Source organism: Scyliorhinus canicula, chromosome 16 (genome assembly GCF_902713615.1).
Source record: "Scyliorhinus canicula chromosome 16, sScyCan1.1, whole genome shotgun sequence".
In the NCBI taxonomy this organism is placed as follows: domain Eukaryota; kingdom Metazoa; phylum Chordata; class Chondrichthyes; order Carcharhiniformes; family Scyliorhinidae; genus Scyliorhinus; species Scyliorhinus canicula.
The window spans coordinates 46,741,921-46,763,606 of NC_052161.1; the positions used below are offsets into that span (position 1 = coordinate 46,741,921).

Sequence of the window (21,686 nt, forward strand, 5' to 3'; positions counted from 1 at the left end):
AAGACTCTGAGGTATGGATTGCTGAGGGTTACATGCTGCTTGGTTTGATCATCTACACAATGTGATGTTGAAAACCTGCTCAATTTACCAGCTATAAACATATTATACAGTTCAGAAATGTGGGGCGAGATTCTCCGCACTCCCGACGGTGCGGAGAATAGCGTGGCTCGTAAAATTTTACGGCCACGCTGTTCCGACGCCCTCCCGCTATTCTCCCCCCTCCCACGCCCGACTCCCGATACGAATCGCTGCCGCCGTTTTTTTATGGCCGGCAGCGATTCGCAGCTGATCGATGGGCCGAGTTCCCAGCCCTTTACAGCTGTTTTTATGAACGGCAAACACACCTGGTCTGGCCGTTCGTAAAAACGGCCGTAAACTCTCGATTTTTAAAACCATGGCACCGATTGGCACGGCAGTACCACGGCCGTGCCAAGGGTGCCATGGGCCCGCGATCGGTGGGCAGCGGGCCTGATGCCTGCACACTCTTTGTTCTTCCGCCGCCCCACAGTATCCATTCGCGGGGCGGCTGAGGGGCATCCCGGCCCGCGCATGCGCGATGACGTCATCCGCGCATGCGCGGGTTGGAGTCTTCCAATCCGCGCATGCGCGGCTGACGTCATATGACGCGTCAGCCGGCGCTAACTCTGGCAAGCGGGCTTAACGAAATTCGTTAAGCCCGCGATGCCGGAGTTTACGGCGTCGGGATGCTAGCCCCGACCGGGGACCAGAATCGGTTCCCGGTCGGGAAGGGGGGGGCTGGCATCAAACCCGCCCGGATTTGACGCCAGCCTTACGATTTCTCCCCATATGGGAGAATCTCGCCCGTAATATTTGGAGTGCTTCAACAGAGCAAAATTGCATGCTGAATGTAACTGCCTAAGTGTGGCAAAGATCCTGTGAAATTTTAAACTTCACTTCATTTCCAGAAGAAACGAATAAGCGTTAGTTTAAGCATCCATTTCACTCAATAGAAGTCTGTTGGTGTGCATGTACTGAAATAAATGAGTACAGATGTTTTTTGTTTCTTGAACCATATTTCAGTTTTGCAAATGTATATAACATGCAATTTAGTGTTATGCACGGCATCTCTATAGAATAATTAATCTCAGAAAAGACACCACTTTTATTAAGATGCGATTGCCTTGTACCAGTGCACAAATGTAAGTTTTCCAATATTAGGAATGTTTCAAATGAGAAATACCACCTCATCACTGTTTTAATATGCTAAAAAAGTGTTATTGTGCCAGTTTGCTGTATCAGACCAAATTATAATGTTTCTCCCAAAAAATGTTCCTTCTGGAATGGCCATATTGACAATCTAACCAAATAAATCTGGGTATTTATCTCATGTGTTCCATTCCTCACACATACAAACATACAAATTCGGAACAGGAGGCCATTTAGCCCCTTGAGCCGACACCACCATTGAATACTATCATGGCTGATCTGATTGTGCCCTCAACTCCACTTTGCATCTACCCCATATAACCTTGTGAGTCAAGAATCTGTCTACCACTGCCTTCAAAATATTAATTGACCCTACCTCCACTGTTTTTGGGGAAGAGAGTTCCAAAGATTCACCCACCCTCACAGAGAAAAAGATTATTTTAATCTCTGTTTTAAATGGCCTTATTTTTAAGCAATGTCCCTTAGTTCTAGTCTTTCCTATAAGGGGAAGCATCTTTCTAGCATCCTGGCAAGTCATAGAATTTACAATGCAGAAGGAGGCCATTTGGTCCATCGAGTCTGCCCGGCCCTGGGAAAGAGCACCCGACTTAAGTCCACGCCTCCAACCCATCCCCATAATCCAGTAACCCCACCTAACCTTTTGGGCATTACGGGGCAATTTAGCATAGCCAGTCCACCTAACCTGCACACCTTTGGACTGCGGGAGGAAACCGGAGCACCCAGAGGAAACCCAAGCAGACACGAGGAGAAGGTGCAAACTCCACACAGTCACCCGAGGCCATAATTGAATCTGCGACCCTGAAGCTGTGAGGCAGCAGTACTAACCATTGTGCCACCTTAGAATCTTTTATGCTTCTATAAGATCACCTCTCAATCTTCTGAATTCCAATGGATAGAAGCTCAGCCTGCCCGACCGATCCTCATTAGATAACACCCAGCTCCCCCATCCCAGGTATGAGTCGAGTGAACTTTCTCTGAACTGCTTCTAATGCATTTATATTATTTCTTAAAATTAAACTGTGCACAGTACTGTAGATGTTGTCTCATCAACGACCTGTACAACAGTAGCAAACACCCCTACTTTATACTCCATTCTTCTTGCAATAAATGACATTACATTGGTAAATCTGAATTTCAGGATGTAACCTTGAAAAGGTATCTCCAATAAATTTAAATTGTTGTGAAGTGTCACGATAAGGAAATAGCCAACTTACTTAAAGAAAAAGTCCCCAAAGTCATGATGGCTTTAGCATAAAGTAACCAACACTAGTTCACACTTGTAGAACTAACAATGGGGCAAAAAATGCCAGGATACTTGGTAGTTGGAACTCAGACTCAAACAGGCTGGAAATTAAGAGAGGAGGAAAATGGCATAAAGAGATCAGTTTTAAAGAAGATTTTCAAGACGGCAAAGAAAATATGAAACAAGAAGGAGTGTTTTGGGAAGGGAGTGCCAAATTGGGAGGCTGAAGGTGGCTGAAGACTCTGAACTGACATTGGACCAGAATTGAAGTTGGAAAATATTGCAGAAGTGTAAAGGGTTTGTACATGAGGACAATGATTTTAAAGTCAATCCACTGAGGGATGGGGAACCAATGAGATCAGCATAATGAGGGGGACTTGTGCAGGTTAGAATGCGGGTGACTGAATTCTGAATGAGTTAGAGTTTATGTTGGTGGAAGCTTAGGAGACTTCTGAGGAAGGTATTGGAAAACCTAATATTTGAAGTCAAAAGAGAAAATGCATGAAAATCCCAGCAGGTCTGGCAGCATCTGTAAGGAGAGAAAAGAGCTAACGTTTCGATTCCAGATGGCCATTTGTCAAATCTGAAAGATATAGAAAGTGGGAGATATTTACACTGTAGGGTGAGGGAATGAAAGATGTCAGAGCCACAGAAACCAAGGGAAAAGAGTGCTGCTAATAGCCACAGAAACCAAGGGAAAAGAGTGCTAATGGCAGTCCCCAGAGAGAATAAAAGACGTGAAAGGCCAAACAGCAGAGAAACTAATATCAGAGGGTAAGCTGTGACAGGTGTAGATGTGGGTGGGGGAGGGGGGGGGGGGGAGGGGTGGGGGGGGGGGAGACATGGTGAGAGAGATGTAAAATGAGAAAAGGAGGGATGGGGGAAGCATAGGAGAGAAAAGGTAAGGAAAGGGGGAAAAATATATCTAAAGAAAGACAAGAAAGAAATAAAAGGTAAAAGACGGTTAAGATGAAATGGAATGAATACAAAGGGGTGAAGGTGGGGTAGAGCTAATCAACTGAAGTTGTTGAATTCGATGTTGAGACCGGAAGGCTGAAACGGAAGATGAGATGCTGTTCCTCCAGTTTGCGTTGAGCTTCACTGGAACATTGCAGCAGGCCAAGGACAGACATGTGGGCATAGGAGCAGGGTCTTGTGTTAAAATGACAAGCAACGGGAAGGTCAGGGTCCTGAATGCACATAGACCAAAGATGCTCAGCAAAGCAATCACCCAGTCTTTGTTTGGTCTCTCCGATTTAGAGGCAATGGAGCATACTCTGTGGAAGTGGATATCATCAGAGAAGAGGGGGTTGGGATTTCCAAGATTATCCTAGAGTAATGAAATAATTTAACCATGGAAAGGGATGGGCAACAGTAAAGGTTAAAACGATGCAGCCAGTCACTGCTGTAGTAACCTCTCTTGTTTAAATGTAGGATGCACCCTGTTTGGTGTTAGTTCCAAATCAGCAACACATCATGCTATTGAAATGCTGTCAAAGGAGTGTAGCTCAAATTATTTGTCAAAATTATCTAAAATTAAGAGAGTACTTTTCATCTTCTCTTTACGGACAGTAATCTATTCGAGTGGGTCACCAATTATTATAAAACCTACCTAATGAAATGAAAATCAGACAGATTCTATAATGGGTGGCTACAATAATGCTAGACCTCATTGTTGGAGTATGTTCAAGCTGGAAGTGATTTTAAAGGTCACATTTTTCATACAGCTAAATCTACTCTAACAAATTTGATTATAATGGAAGAAGGGTGCATGTTACCGCCCCCACTCTTTCTGTTGCTTTCAAATAATTCTAGAAGCAGGAGGATCCAAGATGTCTGCAGTCGGGTAGTTGTAGTGGTTGACTGTTATAAGGTGATTCTCCGCTTTCACCTTGTGCTGCAGTCCACTGTAGGTTGTTAATTTCAGATTATTCCACGATATCATTTTAGGGAATGGTGAGGAGGTAGGCCCTAAGAACTATCTCAACCAGTATGAGGATTGAACCTGTGCTGTTGGCATTATACTGTATCACACTCTTGGTCAACAGAGCTAACTGGCTCTTTATTATGGGTGGAAAGTTTACCTAACTCTCTGAAACATTGGTTAGGCCACAGCTACAGTATTGTGTGCAGTTCTGGAATCCACATTATGGGAGGGATGGATAGCACTAGAAAGGGTGCAGAGGAGACTTTTACCAGAATGTTGCCTGGGCTGGATAGTTTTAGTTATGAAGAGAGATTGGATAGACATGGATTGTTTTCCTTGGAGCAGGGGAGAGTGAGGGGGGACATGATTAAGATGTACAAAATTATGAGGGACATAGATAGAGTAGACAGGAACAAACTCTTCCCCTTCGTGGAGGGGTCCATGACCAGGGGGCATAGATTTAAGGAGATGGGCAGGTTTAGAGGGATTGTAAGGAAAAACATTTTACCAAGAGGGTGGTGGGAGTTTGGAATTCGCTGCCTGAAAGGGTGGTGGAGGTAGAGATCCTCATCACATTTAAAGGTATTCCTGTCCCAGGGCACACTGCTCTTCCTGTCCCAAGGCATTCAAGGCTGTGGGCCAAGTGCTGGAAAATGGGATTAAAATGATTAGGTGATTGGTTTTGATCGGTGCAGACAAGGTCGGCTGAAGGGCTTTTTCTGTGCTGTATGACTCTCTGACTTTATGTGTTTTATGGCCTCATATAACCATCACAATATATAGAAACATGGACGGCACGGTGGTACAGTGGTTAGCACTGCTGCCTCATGGCGCTGAGGACCCGGGTTCGATCCCGGCCCCGGGTCACTGCCCGTGTGGAGTTTGCACATTCCCCCAGTGTCTGCGTGGGTCTCAGCCCCACAACCCAAAGATGTGCAGGGTAGGTGGATTGGCCATGCTAAATTGCTCCTTAATTGGAAAAAAATAATTGGTACTCTAAATTTATTTTAAAAATAATATATCAAAACAAAATAGAAAAGAAACTGCCATACAGCAGTGTGAAACCGAGTTGTAATGAATCAGCAATCGGCTTATCACTTTGCCAGTTTTTATTTTCCATTTATTTGAATGCAGAGAAAGCGATGGTGAGACTAGGAAGTGAGTTGATTTAAAAGTTTGAACGATTGTTCTGTGTACTTCTGTAGAAAGAGGATCAGGAATGACTGCAAATTGTCTGCTGATTCTCTGAAGCCCAGTTCACTCTGTCAGCACTAATCAGTTTCACCGCCAGTATATTTTCACCATTCTCCATTTTCAGTTTACTATTCCTTTTTGCCCCCAAAGAGATCTTGTGCAAACAGTAACGGACAGTCTGACCTTTCTTACAAATCACATGATTACGCCTAATGACATATCAGGACTCAATTTAATGCCTGATTCAGAGAAATGTCATAGCTCCGATGTATTACAAATAAAGTTGACATTAGGAATAAACAAGGCAGGGATTGAACAAAGAAATTCAAACGTCGATAGACGTCAGTTGCAAACATGTCATGCAAATTGTTTCTTTAAAGGGGCAATTTAGCATGGCATCTTTGGGTTGTGGGGCTGAGACCCACCAAGACACGGGGAGAATGTACTACTCCATACAGACTGACCTGGAGCTGGGATCAAACCCTGGTCCTCAGTGGTCATGCAAATTGCGGGATCATATTATACTATTAAAATGACTTTTTGATGTCTCTTAAATATTCTGATAGAATTTACACCCAATCTCCATTTTTTTATTCTTTTCTAAAGTTCTAGACTGCTTGCTTTGTGGCTTCAGGTCAATTGGTTCTCCCAACTCTGTCAGCTGCAGCAGTCTGGCATTTGCTTTACTCATTGGCACCGAGGCCAACACTGCTAGGGTGGCGACCGCAATGGAGAGACTGGTGCACGGTGTCGGCAGCATGAGTGGAGATGGCCAAGGTGGTGTGCTCAGTCAGTGAAAGCCATGGCTGAGTGCCTCGACAGTGTATCCCAGTCACTGGGGGATGTGACCCAGTACCATGCGGACCTTGGAGGCGTTGAGGGGCATGTCTCAGTCTCAGGTGGGCATTGTTGAGGCCTCCAGAGCATGTCCCAGTCGCGAGGTAAGGTCCCCCAGTCCCATGTGGGCATAGCTGAGGTGCTGCGGACATGACCCAGTCTCAGGTGGGAAAAGCTGAGGCACTGCAGAGCATGTCCCGGTCACTGGGAGATGTGTCCCAGTCGCAGGTGGGCATCTCCAGGATGCTTCAGAACATGTCCCAGTCACTGAGGAGCATCGTCCAGGGCCTCAACACTATGCTGCAGACATTTGGAAACTGCCAGGGCTGACAGAGCCAGGTGATGCATGGGCATCCGGGGCTCAATCTATCTGCTTCTCCATCCTGAGGTGAACCCCAGGCACTGACCGGGAAGATGGGGGTGCTGGGTGTCAACCCAGAAACACCCTACGGAGTGGCGATGGCAGCCACCCGCCGGCATGTGCCGCTGGCAAATGTGCCAGGGTCGTCCGCCCCCAGAGGATGCCTGCCAGGAGCATCGAAGGCGATTTGATCCAGTCGGCAGCAGGCTGCCTCCACCTATGATGTGCATCCCTGGGGCAAACATTGACACAAAGGTAGAGCATGGAAGGCTAAGCAGGTTGAGAATCATTGAGAGAGCATTGCTGGGCAGAAAGGTTGGGGAGGGAGTTTAGGGTGCGTTCTGTGGGGGGGTGGGAGAGGGTCCAGGAGGGTTGGACCTGGCTTCTACAGTTGCGAAAGGGGGCACGGCACAATTGGGAGATTGGGGCAGTTGGGGACATGTGCTAATTAAAAAAAATCATTGACCTTGACCAATATGACACCTCGGGCACTTTCTTCCGCAATGTAGATCGAACCCAATCCCTTGCCTCAGCTTTCTCGGCATGGAGGTGCTGGATGCCTCTTACCCCACCACCCCAGCACCTCACACTGCCCCTCCCTCAACCCCCAACCAGGCACACCACATGCAGGTGATGGTTGTGAGCGAGCACTCAGCAGACAGACAGGGGTCACTATGGCATGGAATGAGGAGCACTGGTGCTCAGCTCGTAGCGGGTTATCATCAACCCCCTGCCTCCAACAGTGACCTGCTGACACTGATGTCACAGTCCCATCACTCTGGAGTGATGTTACACTGACCCTTGGAGGGTGGGGAATGGTGGGGGGAAGGGGTGGGTGCAGGGTGGGTGGGGAATGGCGGGAGTGGAGGCTGAGGGATGAGGGTTGGGAGGGGGTGGTGATGGACAAGGTCACGCCCTATGTGAAGTGGGCTTGCCAGACCCTTGCAGCTGCCGCCTGTCCTGCAGGACCACCCCAGGGTCATCCTCCTGGTCCGGCGCATCCTTGTCCTCCTGCTCGGAGGTGAACACATGTTCCTCCCCCCATCATGTCGTCCCACTGCTGTGCCAGGTTGTGGAGGACACAGCAGACTCCCACAAAGCTGTGACCTTCTGGAGGGATATACTGCATCTTCAGGAGTCTGATGCGCTGCTTGATGGCAGCGTGGGTGGTTGCATGGGCATCACTGTATCGGGTCTCCGTATCGGTCACCGGCCTCCATATTGGCATGGTAGCCAGATCCTCAGCAGGTACCCCTTAATTCCCCAAGAGCCAACCAGCCATCCAAGGGTCATCCTCGAAGAGGCCGGGGATGTACGACTGCCGCATGATATAGCTGTCGTGCACACTCCCTGGGAAGCGTGCACACACATGCATGATCTTCATGTGGTGGTCACACATGAGCTGGATGTTCAGGGAGTAGATCCCCTTCCTGTTAATGTACGGCACTCCCAGATTGCCCAGTGAGTGCAAGGCAACCTTAGCCCCTGGACCTGGGGCATTCTGTCAATGGTGGAGAAACTAGCTGCCTGGGTATTCTGTTGGGCTTGGTCTATATAGTCCGATGCCCGGACATTTGTAGCTTGTGAGATGCCACACAAGTCCCCTTTTGGTTACGTTTAGCGGGGTGTTTCTCGGAGCGTGCAGCAGAGAACAACACCGAACAAAAATGCAATTTTTTTGGCCTCAGTGAAGAACACCCCGCCGATGCCACACTTATCTAATTTCACTGATCGGGACACCATTTCTAAATGTCGTCCATGGAAATGGAACACCCGTCAACTCCTCCCTCCCAGTCGTCTCGGATATGGACCTCCAGCCTCCCAGCCAGAAAAATAGAATGTCCCCCAACACAGAACCCCCCCCCCCCCTGCATCTCCACCACAGAATTCCCCCCAGCTGTATGGCTCCCTGACACACTCTGGGAAGTTCCATGGCATGGTGCTAGGGAGCTGCGCCAGGGTGCAATAGTAGAAGGCAATGCCAAGGTATTGTCCAGGAATGAACCTCTCCCCCCAGGGGGCAGTACCTACCTGTACGCCTCAGGCAGGTTCTGTTGTGCATATCATGACGAGATTCACATTGGGGTGAATGGGCATTCTATTGTGGGGAGACAATCAGGTATAATTGTCTAATATACATATTTAATTAGATGCAAATTGGGATCCTCCCGACTTTTAAAATTTTGGTTTTGTTACATCATTGGGGAGACGGGGGGGGGGGGGGGGGGGGGGGGGGAAGGGGGGGCGGTGGACAATCGTGTGGGATAAACCTGTCGGTGTAAAAGCTGCTTTGGGTCTCCCGCTTTATTCTCCTCCCCCTCTGCCATTTCCGCACGAAAGATTCAAAAGCCCTCCCCCATACTTTCAATCCCAGATAAATTAATTTATGTGTCTTCCCCTAAACCTGTCAACATCCCTGAACTTCAGCTCAATTTAAATCTGGCCCAGAAACTCAACATTCTGCTCAATCCAGAGCAAAGTTTCTTTCCACACAGTCTTCTATCACCATCACCAAGCATCTCCTGCATCTCCTAAACACGACTGAAACATTTACCCCTCTCTACTGTATATTTGTTCAAAATCATTGATATTCAACACAAGGGAGTTGCATTCCACTGCCAAGGCCTCTGCTATTTAATCGTTCTGCTATTTAAGCTCCAACCCACCCTCTCCTCCCTCACAGTTAAGGAGGAGCATTTCAGCCAGGTTAACCCACCTGATTGTTACACAGTGACCCTTGCTGGAAGTGAATCTGTCTGGATGCACTTCCAGATTGAACTCGGTCGCAATGCACTCCACAGTCAATTGTTCTGCCAACGTTCAGCATAGTGGAGCTACTGGAGGATAATCAGTACTATATCCTGAAGCAAGGATTAAATGCTTTCTGGAGAGGAAGAGGGAGAGAAATGAACAGATTCCATCTATCATTTGAACTTTGATTTAATCCTAATATCTTGGAACTCTTGCTTTGTATTTTCTTTAATTTTAAGTCACAGTAGGTAGTCTTGTACTTATTGTTAGGAAGTCTCAATAGTACCTTAATTTGGCTTGTTAAACAATTAATAATGGTTAAGATTCCTTGTGGGTGGAATGATCTCTGTAAGTATAGTGGTTAGTATCCCGCCTATCATGCGGGAGATAGAGGTTCAATTACCCAAAGGGACGATTAGTTCCATTGGAGGCACAGTGGCACAGTGGTTAGCACTGTTGCCTCACAGTACCATGGACCCTGGTTCAATTCCAACTGTGGATGACTGTCTGTGTCGGGTTTGCACATTCCCCCAGTGTCTGCGTGGATTTCTTCCGGGTGCTCCAGTTTCCTCCCACAATCCAAAGTCGTGCAGGTCAGTCGGACTGGCCATGATAAAATTGCCCCTCGGTATCCGGGAATGTGCAGATTAGGTGGGTTGGCCACGATCAATCCGTGGGGTTGCGGAAACAGTATGGGCGAGTGGGCCTGGGTAGGGTGCTCTTTCGGAGGTTCGCTGCAGACTTGATAGGTCGAATGGCCTTCTTCTTCACTGTGAGGATTCTATGATTCTATAAAGTATGACTGAAGTGTGATGATCACAGCCAGATTTTTGGGCTGAGGTGCATTTAAATATTGTAAGTGGATATAAGCCACATTATCACTTGATTATTTTTATTATCCCGAATGCTCTTCCTGAAAGGCAGATTCAATTGAAACTCATTTAGAGTGGCAAATCTCCAGGATTGTTCCAGGGAAATAAAGGTTATATAACATTGTGGATACCCTAATTGTGGTGCAATCCCTCCACACGTATTGGGGCAAGTTCTACCACCCCACAAACACCAGAGCAACATCCCTCTGCACACCAAAGGGGAAATCCCCCAATGGGGCTCTGCAGAGCTCCCGCCCTGGCACTGCCACCCTGGCACTGGTTGGCAGGTCCGCAGGGCAGTGCGAGGGCACTGACCGGGCATATCTTCACCCTATTGGAAACGTTGTGACATCATGTTCTGCGAGGGAGAAATTCCTTCCCAGGGGGAAGCCCTTCAACTACATTTAAATTTATTTAAATGAGGTTGCTGCTTTCTGGCGAAAATCTCGTTTTCTGACTCTCCATATTTTGGGTCCGTGTAGCATCAGTTATCCCAATAAATCTGTCATATGGGAATCAAATGAGGCAAGATGTCCTCCATGGCCCCCATCTGCAGCAACCATCAGCCGTGCTTGATACCACCATTAAAAAATTTAGACAGGACGGGGAGGGGATGCTAGCAGTTAGGGACCTTTACAGAGGAGACAGACTCGCGGCCTTGGACGATCTGACAGAGGATCTGGACCTGCCAAGAGGACAGGGGCTCAGGCTCCTCCAAATAAAAATTTTCTCCGCAAGGAGACGGCAAAGTACCCCAGGGCCCTGAGAGACACTCTACGAGAGGAACTAATCAACATAGACAGTAAGGAGCGGGGTAGCTGTGGGAACATATACGGACGGTTGCTGGACAGAGCAAGACTACCACTGGACGAGGCTAGATGGAAATGGGAGGACAAATTGAGACCGAAGTGGGTTGGGGACTCTGAAGCGAAGCACTAAGTAGTGCCAACTCCACCTCCTCCTGCACAAGGCAAAGCCTCATGCAGCTCAAAGTGGTGCATAGAGCCACCTAACTAGAACCCGAATGAGCTGGTTCCTTCCAGAGTGGAGGACAAATGTGAGCGGTGCCAGGGACGCCCGGCCAACCACACCCACATGTTCTGGACAGCCTTCTTCGAGGTGATGTTCAGGGTTGTCGGCGTGGAGGGTGTAGCTGTCCCTGGGAGTGGCAGTCTTCAGGGTATCGGACCAGCCAGATCTTCATATGGGGAAGAGGGTCGATGCCCTGGTTTTTGCATCCTGAATCGCATGCCAGAGAATCCTGCTCAGCTGCCGATCGGCAGCACAACCCACGGCTGCAGACTGGCTGACAGACCTGGCGGAATTTCTCCATCTGGAGAAGATCAAGTACACCAGTGTTTTTCAAACTTTTTTTCCGGGGATCCATTTTTACCAAACGACCAAACTTTGGGCCCCAACCCGGCCGACCTTCGCGACCCACGCCGGCCGACCTTCACGACCCACGCCGGCTGAACTTTGTTGCCCACGCCGGCCGACCTGTGTGACCCACCGTTTTCTCTTACCTTGTTTGTTGCTGACAAAAATGGAGGAAATGGTTTTGGGTCCCTTTAGCCCCAATGCTCACTTTGGCCCTCCGAGTTTGAAAAAAAAAGGCTGCGACCATATAAAACAAAATGCGGCCGCACCGCGCAAGCGTGCCCGATCATTGGTGCACATGTACATAGTTTTGCCCATGTGCACAGATGATCGGGCATGCATGCGCAGTGCGGTCAAATTTTAAAAATCTGTTCCTGGCCATTTTGAAGGCCGCTCGCAGCCGGCATTATTAAAAGCCAGCTGCTGCGGTTGTTGCAGGCGGATTTGTGCAATCCGGAGTGCCGCAATGGACGCCTCCCCAACCCACCCGACACCCGCCTGCGGGTCGTGCCCCTGAGTTGACAATGCCTGAAGTACACCATCCGAGGGTCAGACGAGGGCTTCCACAAAGCATGGGGGACCATTCATCAACCTCTTCCAAGACCTGTTTGAGGTCATTAGCGGATAGGAAGGGGGGGGGGGGGAAGAGAGGGAGAAAGACAAGGGAAGGCACGCACGAGAAGGGGGTGGAGGGGAGGAAAGGGAACCCATGGGAAAGACAAAACAAGGCACGGGACAAGGGGAGGAGGGGAAGGGTCGTGCAACCCCCCCCCCCCCCCCCCCCACAATAAAAACTAAAAGCCCCAGCAGAAAGACGCAAAGCACAATACGAGGCAGGCAGGGCAGACGACAACACTAAGAGGGGAACTAAACTACCAATGAGGGGAGGGGGAGGGTGGGGGGACCTTATGTAAAAGCCATTGTAAATAAGACACAAACTTGTTTGTAAATACCTGATACACATGAGCTGTTACTCTGTAAAAACTGGAAAACACCAATAAAAATATTTTTTAAGAATATGTCTCATATGTTGTACAATTGTTTGAATCATAATATCACCAATATTTCTGTCCATCCACTAGCACCAGGGCTGACTGCATCTTTGATATTTAAAGTCATGCTCACTATGTCTATTTTTATTGTTGAAGACCATCAATAATAGCCTAGTAGAGGAATTTCAGGTTGCAGTAATGTAACAGCATTAAAACTAGATGCCTGCATATGTCTGCAAAGCAACTCAGCTGTTAAAATAATAGTTTTAGGTCAGGATATCAAATCTTAAACCTATTGAAGAATGGTGATTTTTCAAAAGATCCACAACAGAACTTTTTATAAGAACTTACAATGCTGAGCGCTGAGTGGGTTCAGCCCTAGTTCGTGAAGATCCCAGTTACATCTGGTGAATATCAGTGAGAAATGGATAAAAATTATAGTCCTTGCATAATAATCTTACTTATCACAGAATAAGCATTGCACTTGATTTAATGTTTGCTGCATAATCTTCTCAAAGTACATTAAATTTAACTGCTGCATCATCACAAAGTCACAGTAATTACAACGCAGAACGAAGCGCTTTGGCCCATTGTCTCGACACTGGTACCAATTATTCAGCTGGATCCATTTGCCCAAAGCCAGTTTAATTGCTTTTTCCCTTTCAAATATTCCTCCAATTATGTCTTAACTTATGCTCCAGTCTTTGTGTCAACAGCCGCCTGCAGTGAAATGTTCCAACCTTTTAAGTGTGGCTGTACAGCACCCATTCTTTAGGTTATAGAAAACCTATAAGCTCCTAATATGCTAGAGAAGAAGCACGTGCATATTTCCAGCTGGATGTGCATTATCCGCTAACCTGACAAGGGAACAAAAGTAGGCCGCAGAACCTACACCTGAAGCTGATGTTAGTTCTTTTTGCTTATGCAAATAAGGGACAACACCTGTTTGAGGCATAACCTCAATTTTGATTTGCACTGGGGCATCTGATGCTCATACCAACCATGCTCAGTGAAACCAGACCGTTGGACTGCCTGCAACCAACATGTGATGAATGTGGAGCCTGGAGGAGCAGGAGTGCTGATCTAAACCCTAGCTTTAAAGAATTCTCTCCGGTGCCCCCACTCTTTTCCTGGAAGTTCCCTGTTTCCGATCCCTTTGCTCCACACTCTCTTCAGTTCTTGCCCCCTGACATTCCTGGAGCCGAGTCCAGACCTGGCCTCCACACATCAATCCTGGACAGGCTAGGAAGTGGGCAGCTAGTGGAAGTAACTCTTGAAGGGAAATTTGCTGAACCGTGCAGTGTATCCATTGTAAATGTGCTCATACTTGTCCAATCACGTTATCTCACAAGGCATCTTAATAGCGTTTTGGTTCCATATATGTTGCAACCCAACAGAAAGACAATGCCTCATAAGTTCTCTCATAAGCTCACCTACTTCTCAAGCTTGTGGGTGTACCCATGTTAAGCAGGGCACTCTGTATTGCTGCCATTGAAATCCATTTGCACTGTTGCCCAGGAAAAATGAGAAATAGCAAAAGTCATGCATCCTATTCACTTACAGAGATACTGATTTTCGATGGTTGCAACTCTGCAATGTTGAGTCGCAAGCAACTTTCATAATTCTTTCAAATATGTCCCTGTTCTGATTGCTTATGTGAAACAGTCACTTATAAATGGTGGCAACAAGTACAAGTAGGATATTGTATTTGCATATTTATTGGCCATTAAATTTGGTACAGCAAGCTAATTAATAATCATTGTAACAGTGTGATAATTGTTCATGACCTCTCTTGCCCAGAAAGTATACAACTTACTCCTTCAATTTATGAATAGATTTAGAACATTTTTAGAATGACAAATTTCAAATATTATTTTTTCTCTTACTTTTTTAGCCTTTTCTCTCTTTCTTCTGAATCCAATCTTGCTTTCTCTTTGTTCATTTTTCTGCATCTTACTTGCCATTGAATTCACCCGCTTTAAGTTACCTTCTGCTGTTTATTCCTCAACCCTTTAAGCTTAAGGTTGAGGAAATATTCTATTTGTCTCACAATTCACTTCCAACAACGTTTTGGTAAAATTTTCAAAACTTTTATTTATAATTGTAAATCTAACTAACAGACATGCCACAAGGAGTCCTGCTCCCATAAAATCTGGTCCTACAGAGACTATATACATTTTTTCATGTCCACATGCAATGTTCTATTTGGCAATCATCTTCGTTCCAGATTCCATGCTTCAGTCTGATGTCGAGTTCCTCTCACTTTGCTCTCTCAGCTGGTGGGTAGTTTTTGACCATTTTGCACCCAAATTCTTGAAAGCTTCCCCCAAATCCCGATGCTTTGCAATGCCCCCTGCTATCTTCCAATACCTCTTCAAAAGCATTTCACTTTAACACCACCTTATCCCCTCCAGCTAAGCTCTTCAGTCTGACTCTGATTTGAGAAGCAGCTTGGGGCATTTTGTTAGACTATAGATGTTAAACTAATATGACTTGTTATCATGTCTCCACAGCAGGCTACAGCTCTAGAGCCCACATTCTTGCTTTGGTTGGTTAATAACAACAGCAAGGGTTCCAGAAGTGAACAAATTATTTAATGTTTGCATTAGAGGTTATAGAGAGAAATGCGGTTTATAAAAATCGATTTCCAAATCATTCCAGAACTGATGATATTGCATTATCAGAAATGTTCTTCCTTATTCTAGGAAGAATAAGTTATTTTTTTGCCTATTTCATTTCTGATTCTGAAACATTTGTGTACTCTTAACAATAAAAATCAATGCTTCACAGAATATCTTCTGCTTAGATGGACATTTGCTGCTAGTTATCACAGAAACCTTTCTGTGCTATAAGGATCCAGATTGGTTCAGTCCTTCAGGGCTGTGTATAATCAGGAGTCTAGCTAAGCCAACTGATGTGTTGTGAGGGCGGAAGAAAAGGCAAAATACTGAGATTGTTGGAAATCTGAAATATAGATTTAAAAATGCAGGAAAAATTCAGGCAGCATCTGTGGAGAGAGAAAAAAAAATTAGCATTTCAGGTATTTTCTGTCCAAGGGCCACTGTTCTCCCAACCGTAAATGTCGAAAGGGTCTCCTGTTCCTCAATGGACACAAGACATCTCTCCTTCTTTCCGCCTCCTCCATTAAAGCCATCAGTGCAGCATCAGAAAACCGTGGTGCATGTTCTTTCCCATGGTCAGCTGCTATTGATTGTTGCACAGCAAGCTATTCCCAATGATCTCAACACCTCCAGAAGATCCAATGCATTAAACTCTAGCTTTAAGCACTACAAGTCAGGTTTAAGCCTAAGTAATGCTAGCAAGCAACAAAATTGGCTCCCTCTGATGTATGCAGCCAATGAATAGCATGGTTAGCACTAGTTGCAAGCAACAATCATTATAATGAACAGGCAGCATGAAGTTGTTGTGCTGCCTGCAATACACTGAACAGGGACAAGGTACTCACCCATTGTGATTCTCCCATCCGTTTTTGAGTTGTCCAATTTAGTCACCAATTGCTCATTCGCCACTCGTTTGAGCACATCATCAGATTGTGATATGGCTTCCCAAAATGTGCATAGCCTCATCTGTGAAATTCCTCACTCAATCTCCAGATCCACCTCATTAACTTCTATAATGCAAGGTTGAATAGAACAGTTTTGGATGTTATTCCCTATGGATTGCTGTTTGGGATCATTTTACTTATTTCTTTGAATACTGTGCATTAATGAAGTTAGAATCCAAAACGGTGAGAAGTAATCATCTCCCAGAGATTGAGCACATGACGTATCCCACTGCAAGATTAAGAATTAGTCAAACTCCCGGCCTTCACCAAATTAAAGGCCGGAGAATTTCCGGGTTCGTGGCTGCGCATGTGCACGGCGACAACCTGCAGTGATTGCGCTGTACAACATGGCACTGGCGATGCGTGGACCCGATCTGCCAGATAGTGTCCCCCGGAACACCCCCTGGCCACCCCTGGCCACCCCCACCCAGCAGCACGGGTCCCAGCTGACTGTGCCACGCACTATAATGACGCTGTTTCGGAGGGGGCAGAGCAGGCAAAACCTGCATCAAACAGTAGCAGCCCCCGATTTTGTCGCAAAAAGGGATTCTCCGCCCGAATGCTAATTACGAAATCGGTGTCGGGAAAAGGAGAATCTCGCCCCAGAATTTTGGGCAAGATTCTCCCAAAACGGGAGAAATCGTAAAGCTGGCGTAAAACCCGGGCGGGTTTTACGGCAGCGCGCCCCTTCCCGACCGGGGACCGATTCTGGTCCCCGGTCGGGGCTAGCAGCCCGACGCCGTAGGCTCCGGCAAGACGGGCTTAACGAAAATCGTTAAGCCCGCTTGCCGGAGTTAGCGCCGGCTGACGCGTCATATGACGTCAGCCGCGCATGCGCAGTTTGGAAGACTCCAACCCGCGCATGCGCGGGTGACGTCATCACGTTTTTGCGCGAAACCCGCGCATGCGCGGGCCGGGTTGCCCCTCAGCCGCCCCGCGAATGGATACTGCGGGGCGGCGGAAGGACAAGTAGTGCGCGGGCATCGGGCCCGCTGCCCGCGATCGGTGCCCACCGATCGCGGGCCCATGGCACCCTTGGCACGGCCGTGGTACTGCCGTGCCAATCGGTGCCATGGTTATTAATAGCGAGTTTGTGACGCCGTTTTTACGAACGGCCAGACCAGGTGTGTTTGCCGTTCGTAAAAACGGCGTAAAGGGCTGGGACTTCGGCCCATCTAACAGCTGAGAATCGCTGCCGGCCGTAAAAAAACGGCGGCAGCGATTCGGGTCGGGACTTCGGCGGTGGGGGGGGGGGGGGGGGGGGGGGGAGAATAGCGGGAGGGCGGCAAAAATGTCGGGAAGGCCCTCCCGCTATTCTCCCACCCGTCGTGGGGGTCGGAGAATTTCGCCCTTTATGTTTAAAGCTCGGACCCGTAACCGATCCGGAAGCACAATGAAATTGTGCAAGAAGACACTAGCCGCGGGACCAGACATCATCACTTTCTCGTGCAATATTATGGTTGGCGGGAACGCCCCTGAAGCAGAAGCATGCCTGCCGACAATCAAGAAGCCAATTTAAATTAAAAAGCAATTGACTGGGAATTTACATTGCCTGCCTTTCGAGTCAACGGGTGGGCCGATTGGTCAGGCGGACTTTACGTTTAAGCTGCAACCTCGATCCAGGGCTGGACAAAAGTCAGGGCTCAAATTAAATTAACAAATGTGTCTCTGGACTGAGGTGTGTGCATGATTGTGCTGCCTACACATTGTTGGCACAGATATTCCGCTGATATTTGTTTTTTACAGGTCAGAAGCTCCTTCAGACAGCTCCGTAGCGGCTGTCCCCTGAGGGAGCACAATGGGAGCGTCAGCCTGTATGGTCCTTTTCTCAGTGCCCACTCTTCCTGAACCCCCCCCCCCCCAACACGTCCTGGGCAGCACTCAGCCTTTCACAGAGCGTGCTTCTCTCTGGATGGCGTGCTTCTCTCTGGATGGCTGGAAATTGGACGGCACAGTGTGAAATTGGGTGCTGGGTCTGACTGGCGTTCGGAATGCGTTTCATGCCCGCTTCCGGGCCTCATGCGTGCCAACGTTCGATGGGCGAAAAGACAAAAAATTCAGGCCCCAGTTTTGCACAGTTGAAAGATATTTAAAAAGAAAAATAGACACATTTTATCTGCAAGCAATCCTTACTTTTCAATCACATTGCAGCTATTCCAAATTTATTGTACACCCTGATGTTTTATTGTTACAAAACATTACTGGAAATTTTGTTGATCTCTAGTGGCACAGAAGAGAATGTTATCTACAATAAAGAAATCTGCAGGGATTGAAATCCAGGTGATTTATTAATCCGCCTGAAAACTGACTGAAAAATAACAGTTGCCCATGATAAATGGAGAAATGGTAGTGAACAAGAAGCTAGATATCCTAATTTATAAAGTGAGAGCAATTACTGCAAATGAAGACAATCTGGAATAAAAATAGAACATCCCGAAAAATACACAGCAGGCTGGTCCATAGCTGGAAAGAGAAAAAGCAACTTAAGGAGTTGGATTCCCTGCACCCCAAAACCAAAATCGCCGCCGAAGCCGGGGCAGAGAATCCATTTTCCTGCATGGAATTGGGACCGGCACCGGTTCCCTGATTCTCTGCGCCCCGAACTCCCCGCTGCAAAGCATCTACCTGCGGCCATTGCTGGAGGCCCGCTCTGCCATTCTCCGTCCCCGACTGGCCGAAATCCCGACGGCGTGAACTCAGTCTGCGGCCGCCCTGGCCAGGGGTGGGCCGATTGGAGGGCGGGCGGGGGGGGGGGGGTGGGGGGGGGGGGGGGGGGGGGGGGGGGGCCTTACACGAGACCAGGCAATTTTTGGGCAGGCGGTCCAGGTCGGGGGCCGGGCTGATCGGGGGCACTATGTTTAAGGTCCAGCTCCGTGGTCTGAGTCCGCATGCGCGGCCTCTGACACGGACGTGCGGGGGGCCCGTATCCGCAGCAAAAGATGCTAGTTTTACGATGGTTCACTGCTAGCCCCCTGCAGGGCGAGGAATATGTGGCCCAGAAAAACTGGCGTGAAAGTCCACAGTTTTTATGACGGCATGGGGACATAGTCCCAAAAATAGAGAATCCAGCCCAAGGTGTTTCGTCACACACCATTCATCAGAACTCCTAATTTATGAAGTAATTGCCCATAAGGAAACTTGTTTCTCCATAACTGTCTCACATTACTTAGGGAAACCTCTGTAAAATTTAGGAGGACTTTCAACAAATTAATTTGGTCACCTAATCATGAAACATTTCATGACACAAAGCATGCAGCAGGGTAGCATGGTGGTTAGCATAAATGCTTCGCAGCTCCAGGGTCCCAGGTTCGATTCCAAGCTGGGTCACTGTCTGTGTGGAGTCTGCATGTCCTCCCCCTGTGTGCGTGGGTTTCCTCCGGGTGCTCTGGTTTCCTCCCACAGTCCAAAGATGTGTGGGTTAGGTGGATTGGCCATGCTAAATTGCCCTTAGTGTCCTAATAAAAGTAAGGTTAAGGGGGGGGTTGTTGGGTTACGGGTATAGGGTGGATACGTGGGTTTGAGTAGGGTGATCATGGCTCGGCACAACATTGAGGGCCGAAGGGCCTGTACTGTTCTATGTTCTATGAGTTGAGAATTATCATCCAAAATGATCCTCTGAGCCAAAAGGTTTTGAACTTTCAAATAATAAGCGTGGTTGAAAAAAAATCACCTTTAACTTGGAATACTTTATATTTCTGGTATGGCCATAATCTCTGAAGGGAGGTCTTTACTATTACTAGCTGTGTAAGCCTAAAAGTATATTCAATTATCAAGGCGCATCTCAAAAACTCCTATCAGTGAAAGCTGATTAATTCTATTTTCCTGAAGTGATAGCTGGAGTAATAGAATAAAAGGACTGTGCTACATCTTCTGACTAAACAGAATCAATCACCTGTGATGTGCAATTTGCTTAGATACAGCTGCTATCCTTTAAATAGCCCATTCCCCTGGGATTTCCTTCAAACCAGTTAACACTTGCATCCTCAAAAAATACCTAACCTTAACCACTCTGAGCCATTCAACTGCTACCCTATGTATCAATTTTCCTATTTGTTCAAAGTAGTGGACTCACCACTGCCTGATATGTCGGTCTCACTTTTCCCATCACTCCCCACTGAAGATCTTCCAGCTTCTCAGACTGTACAAAGAACTGAGATTGCTCCAGCCACAATCAATGGGCTGCATTCTCTGTTCCTGCACCGATTCCGTTACTGGTGAGGGGCTAGCACTATCGCACAAGTGATTAGCACGGTGGCTTCACAGCACCAGGGTCCCAGATTCAATTCCCTGCTGGGTCACTGTCTGTGCAGAGTCTACACGTTCTCCCCGTGTCTGCGTGGGTTTCCTCCGGGTGCTCCTGTTTCCTCCCACAGTCCAAAGACGTGCAGGTTAGGTGGATTGGCCATGATAAATTGCCCTTAGTGACCAAAAAAGGTCAGGAGGAGTATTGGGTTACGGGGATAGGGTGGAGGTGAGGGTTTAATTGGGTCGGTGCAGACTCGATGAGCCGAATGGCCTCCTTCTGCACTTTATGTTCTATGTTGTATGAAACACCCGTTGAACGTGCATAAATCGGTGGGAGAATTGCAGGGACCGTGCTGGCCATGCACAGGGCTAACAAGCTGCAGCCGAGCTTACAACGGCCACGCACACACCGATCGTGCCTGAAAAGATAGCACCGATTGTGATGGACTGTAGACCCACTACTCCCCCCAGCCTTGGCAGAAGCCCCACCGTTCAGCGGCACGGCTGTCGGCGAAGTATGGAGATGCTGGACACTGTCCTTACGTCTCCTCTCTCTCTTTCCGCAGCCGCCACGCCAGGCTCACGACTGTTGAGACCACGGACGGGATTCTCCGTGAATTGGCGCAATGGCCCGAACCCAGCACCAAAAACGGCGCGAATCATTCCGCCGTCAGGCCTCCTGAAATGTCGCGAATTCTCCGGCCTGGAATGGGCTAGTAGCGGCATGAAGCTATTCGCGACAGCGTCACCCGTCACGGACGCGCGCGCCATCACTGCACAATAGATGCCCAACCCACCCCGGAGACTGGCAAAGTGGCTGCCCTTCATGCAGCGCTAAGTGAGACCCCCCACTGCCTGCCTCTCTTCCCCATCCCCCCTTCCCCGATATCCCCCCTTCCCCCATATACCCCCTTCCCCCATATTCCCCTTCCCCCATATCCCCCCTTCCCCATATCCCCCTTCCCCATATCCCCTTCTCCCATATTCCCCCTTCCCCATATCTTCCCCCATATCCTCCTTCTCCCATATCCCCCTTCCCCCATATCCCCCTTCCCCCATATCCCCCCTTCCCCCATATACCGCCTGTAGCGCAGCGCTAAGTGAGACCCCCCACTGCCTGCCCCTCTTCCTCAT

At 47.9% G+C, this 21,686-nt stretch overlaps 1 protein-coding gene and 1 long non-coding RNA gene across 18 annotated transcripts in view; one reads left to right on the forward strand and one right to left on the reverse strand.

Annotated features, from left to right (window-relative positions):
• Positions 1-21,686, forward strand: part of jakmip3 (Janus kinase and microtubule interacting protein 3) — a 416,080-nt gene that overhangs the window by 33,086 nt on the left and 361,308 nt on the right. The window lies entirely within an intron of this gene.
• On the reverse strand, positions 14,823-18,971 carry LOC119950771. Its single transcript, XR_005457408.1, has 3 exons — positions 18,933-18,971; positions 16,209-16,373; positions 14,823-15,749 (listed from the first exon to the last, which is right to left on the reverse strand). It is a non-coding gene; the product is annotated as an uncharacterized LOC119950771 (long non-coding RNA).